The following is a 5,605-nucleotide window of genomic DNA, read 5'->3' as shown; positions in this document are numbered from 1 at the left end:
GGCTCCAGGTCACCGTTTGCAATCGAGGGGAGCCGTGGGAAGCGGCGCAAAACAGGCCACTGCTTCCCATAGCTCCCCTTCGACGCAAATGATGAACTGGAGCCAATGGGCGCTGAGAGGCTCCAGGGCCCCAGAGCCGCTAAATAAGTATACCAGAGTGACCAGTTAGCAGGTTTCTCAAAATGGTTTCACGGACCATTTTGAGAAACACTGCTTAATAGAAACTATGTTGACTTTCCCCCAACAAGTTATGTTAATTATATATTGTGTAGGCACAGTGGCCACCATTCTACCCTCAGGGCAAAAAACATAAATAAAACCCAATTACATTTACTCACTGTAGCATGACTACAAATGTGAACATACCAGAAGTTCCCTCCCTGATGTCAGGGTCCAGAAGCAATATATTCTGGGAGAAGGGGATTTGCTTCAAAGTTAGAAAAAGATCTGGGCTGTCAGTGATCAGATCATCTGCTTTCCTGCTAAATATTCTTCTCCTCCTCTTCTTCACCTACAATGTCCTCCTCATTGTTGCCAGGTCTTTCTGAAAAGTTGCTTGGGATGTATCCATGGAAAGCTTTGGGATGCTGGTTAGGTCCCCCCTAAAATCCGATGCAGCTGCTCATAGAACGGCATGTCAAAAGTAAATCGAAAGAACATGGAAGTTTTTTTGACCACGGAAAACCTCGTTTTACGAGGAAGAACGCCTTTTTTCGAAAGTGCTCTTTTGAAAAAAGGCGTTATGTAATGCAAACTGCTTTTTCTAAAGAGAGCATCCAGACTGCCTTGGTGCTCTCTTTAGAAAAAGCAGCTTCCTTTTTTGAAAGTACTGGTTGTAGTCTAGACACTCTTTTTCGAAAGAGGCTTTTTCAAAAGTATCTTTCGAAAAAGACTCTTTTGAAAGAGGCTTGTAGTCTAGACGTAGCCTTAGTTACAAAAGAGAAAAACAATTAGCCAGCTTAGACGTGATTTCCAAACCCACAAACAAGGAAAACAATAAACCCTGACGGACTATCTAAACTCTTCCCTACACATCTCAAGACGACCATTGTTGGAGAAAGAACCCATCTCCCTCAATACCTTGGAGAAACTGCTCTAATCTCAAACAGAGAAAAAACTCTCTTTCCCAGTTTTAAATTCTTATCTGCATTTTTATTGGCTGACTTCCCCAACCCCCTCTCTAGGTGCATCTCTTGTTGCTTAACCCTTTCCTCACTCTTCAGATATGTCAGAGTCTCTTTAGCAGTTCCTATTTATGATACCCAGACTGACCATTTGGCACCTCTGTCTTCTGGTACACTCACTTGAGCTCCTTTTTTTCATGTGGCACTGCTGGGTGTCCCTGCTATATCCTTTTTCCACTATGCCTTGTAAGATTTTGGCATAGATACCAGTGTTTCTTCTGCTGCTTCATAGTTCTACCTGCAAAGATTTCTTTCCCCACACAGCAATCAGATCCAGAATCCCCTGCATGCTCCATAAAGGAGCTTTTTTGTGATCCTGAGCATTCATGGTCAGATGTGTTGCTGAAGTGTGCTGCTGGGCTCGCCATGATGGCCAAATAGGAAATGAAATTCATAATTCCCCAGGGCTTTTTCTCTGTACTTGAGAGAGCAGCAGAGTTGAAACGGCTGGTCAAAGTGGTCACATTGGAGTGTGTCAAAGAACTTCGACTTTTACAGAGTTGTGTCTACACTATCCCAAAGTCGAACATGCAAGGTTGAATTTAGCATTACTCCTCTCGTCAAAGAGGAGTACAGAAATGGACTTTAACAGCCATTAAAGTCAGCGGAATGGGCTTGGTGGTGTAAACTCATTGTTTATAAAATCAACCTACCGTGGCTAACTTCGACCTAACCTCCTAGTGTGGACCCGGCTGAGTTATAGAGAAGCCTTTAATTATATCAACCTAAATTCCTCTGTAAATAGTGCTAAATCAAAGGAAGAATTCTTCCATAAACCAAGGCCTGCCTCTTGGAAAAGAGTTATCTGTGTGAAAAGGATAACCCTGGCACAGGCCGTGTCTATGTTAAAGCACCCTAAGACTCTCAGAATATGTGGGAAGTAGATAGGAGACACTCAGTCACGGGTAAGTGTCATGCCATCAATCATTCTAGAAGACAATACAAAACTGCAATAGGACCCAGATCTTCCAACTGCCAATCCTATGCCTATGCTCGGGCCACCATTCCTACCACAGCAGCAGCTGGAGCCCCAGGCCCTTTAAATTGCTGCTGGAGTCCCGTGTAGCATGGTCCAGGTGGCACTGAGGGTTGGCTACCCCTAACCTCCCCCTTCTTCCTGAGGCCCCACCCTTTCTGGGGGGCCCAGAGTTCCCCCACCCCATTTTCTAGAGCCCAGTGATGTCTGTCACCAGCCCTGGAAGCAGCAGATATGGAGTCATACTACATCAAGTTACTGCCTATTGCATGAAGCACGCTAAAGAATAAACCCTTTGCTGTATCAGGAATGAATTTAACCTGTGAAAGTTGAGAGGGGGAAGCAGCTTGCAACTAGACAGAATTTAAATTCCAATGAAATGGAGGAAGTGATTATATGAAATTGCTCCTCTCATGAAAGCAGGGGGCAAATGAAATGAAATAGGGAGAGGTGGAATTATCTAATACATTAATGGGACACTATTTGCACCCACTGTTTTTTAAAATAGGAAATTCACAATAATTGGGAGGGTAGGAAAGGTTAAAGTAATAAATTTACCTTCATTTGTGCTGCTTACAGGAATAGAAAGTTTTAAGAGCAGAACAAGACCAGTCAAGAGCCAAAGTAAAAACCAGAATGCATTCTCCTGCTTGGGGCGAACCATCTCCACCATTGAGATATTGATGCAGATTCACTGTGCATGCAATGTAGCAAGGAGGTGTGGAAGTAGGGGAAATTACTTACTTCCCATCCTAGGCTGAGTTCAACATCAGATCATAGAAAGCAGCAAAGCAATGTATTTTTCCTCTCCACTTCCAGGGTCTTTTCCAGGTCTTACTAATCAGTAATCTCTTTTGATATATAATTGTGTATAGACACCTGAGTTCATTAAGTGACTAAGCATGGATATTTCTCTTTCTCTCTTGACCTCAACCATTTCCCCTGAGCCTAAGCATTCTTAAATTTACTAGCTACGGCTAGTATGTCTTCACCTCTAATTTTTGGTGGCTTACATCTTTATTTGCTGATCATATGACAATATACTTATTGTGTAACTCCTTTCAATACAGAAATCTCACAAATCCATCACTAGATATAATGTGTCTATGTAGATGTTATTTCTGACATGTTCATAAAATCATGATAAATACAGGTCCAAAGATAGTGGAAGTTTATCCAATGGGCTGATGGAGCCTGGAAAATGGGCATAGCGACCCGAGCAGAAATCTGATGCAGGGAGGTGGAAACCCAAAACCCTGGTAGAAACACCACGCAGGAGGAGCGGAAGAAGCCTGTGCACTGTAAACCTGGTCTCCTGCCACAGAAGCAGGGCAGAAGGGGAAGCACTAGTGCCTAGACCCATTCTATGGTCCCAAGACTGGAGGAGCTCTTGCTCCCTGCCACTGCTCTGGGGCCATGATGGAAAAACGGAGTTCCTCTGGCCTTGGAGCTTCACGGGAGGGGGCAAAAAGAAGCAAACGGTTTGGAGGTACAAAGGTGTGTAAGGAATAGGTGGGACTATGGGTAGAACTGGGGCAGGGCTGCAGGGGAAGGAGCAGAATAAGGCGAGGTGATGGGTGGAACCTGGGCACAGTCAGAAAGAGAGCAGGACCACAGGCTGAAGGGTTGGGTAGGGGCCCCCTACTTAGTCTGGCTCAGGGCCCCAGGAAACCTTAATCTGAGTCTGCCCAAAGAGTAAATTTGAGGGGAGACTATTTTAAAAGCAAATTTATCTGGCTGGTATCTTACTAAAAGATAGTATGTATCAACAAGAAAAACCTATCGGGGAGGGCAATATTGCTGGTCTTGCTGCTACTGATTTCCCCTGCCGTGTTTGCTCAGCACCCATTGATTTGTTAAATAATGTGTTCTTGTTATGTGACTTCCTGTATCATGTACCCCCAATATTTCATGTAATCACTGAGCTTGTTAAGCAGCTCAATCATATATAGTGTATATATTATATTTACTATATTATATTAAGGTAAGTCCTTTCACACAAAACAAGGCTTATGCATTTAATGCTCCTGTATACTCTTGATTTTTTTAAACGCCATTTTATTAATGATTTTCTTATTATTCATTCCATTGTCTAGATCAGCAAAATCTCCTGAATGTAATATTAGATTTTATACTTCCACATGCAGGTTTTTCCATGAAAAAAACCCAGTGATGTACTTTATGTTCCATTTTTATATCTGAACATGGATATCTCTCATGCAACAATACTCCTATGAGATACTGTTGTGTTGGAAGGCTTTTAGCAGTTGGCACTGCTCTCTGGTATTTTTTTGTTTTGTTTTTAAAATCTGATCTTGAGTCAATGTGTTTAAGAACAAAATTCAGACTTACAATTTATTTAACTCATCTGATGAAGTGGGTTTTACCCATGAAAACTCATGATCTAATACATTTGTTAGTCTCTAAGGGTACGTCTACACAGCAGGGCTAAAATCAAATTAAGTTATACAACTTGAGCTACGTCAATTGCGAAGCTGAAGTAGAAATAGATTAATTCAGCTTTGGTGCTGTCTACACAACAGGAAGCCGAAGGAAGAACACACTTCCTCTGATCTTCTTTACTCCTTGTGAAATGAGGGTTACAGGAGTCGGAGTAAGAAGTCCACTAGCTCGAAAGTATTGCGAAATAATAAACAGAGTATTACTAGTAACCTTGAAATGTTATTGATTTGCAGAACAATGAAATTTAATGCAGTATGTTATACAAAGAAAGGCAAGTAGCAATACGCTGATCTGTAGACTGAAATAAAATAACTTTTGTGTGTGCAATAGTGATAGAAATGTAGCCGTGTTAGTCTGGTGTAGTGGGTCTGGCCCACGAAAGCTCATCATCTAATAAACCATCTTGTTAGTCTTTAAAGTGCTACATAGTCCTGTATTTTGCGTGTGCTTAAGTGTGTGGGTGGGAATAATGAAGTAGTACAACAAAATTACCACTAGATGGCAAACTGTGAATGTGATTAGAACTAGATTAATCAGTATATGGTTGTGTAAACATGTCCAAAGAACTTATAGATGCAATATAGTTTTTTGTATTAGAATCAGAATGACCTACTCTCCCCCACAGAAACAATCAAGAAAAAATGAGCAACTGTAGACGAGGATATATCAGTATTACAGTTGTTCCTTAATTCTGATCCACACAAAAGCCTTTTAACTTCAAATCGTGGCTTCTCTGGCCTGTGTGGGATAGAAAAATGAGTTAGAAAGGCCAAACATGAGGAAAATGAGGTGCTGTAGTGGTTAATTTATAACAGGCGGTCTTACATAAGTATTTTATTGCAGGTATTACAGCTAAACTTAATCCCCATAGACTCAATCCTTAGTAAGTCTACAAGATAATAATTAGGAAAAAATTCTGTTCCTAAGTAACTACACGTTTTTATGCTTTTTTATTAACCTGCTGGCACAGGGTGACACTGGC

This window comes from Pelodiscus sinensis, chromosome 2 (genome assembly GCF_049634645.1).
Source record: "Pelodiscus sinensis isolate JC-2024 chromosome 2, ASM4963464v1, whole genome shotgun sequence".
Classification (NCBI taxonomy): Eukaryota; Metazoa; Chordata; order Testudines; family Trionychidae; genus Pelodiscus; species Pelodiscus sinensis.
Note: the sequence above shows the minus strand (reverse complement) of the source record.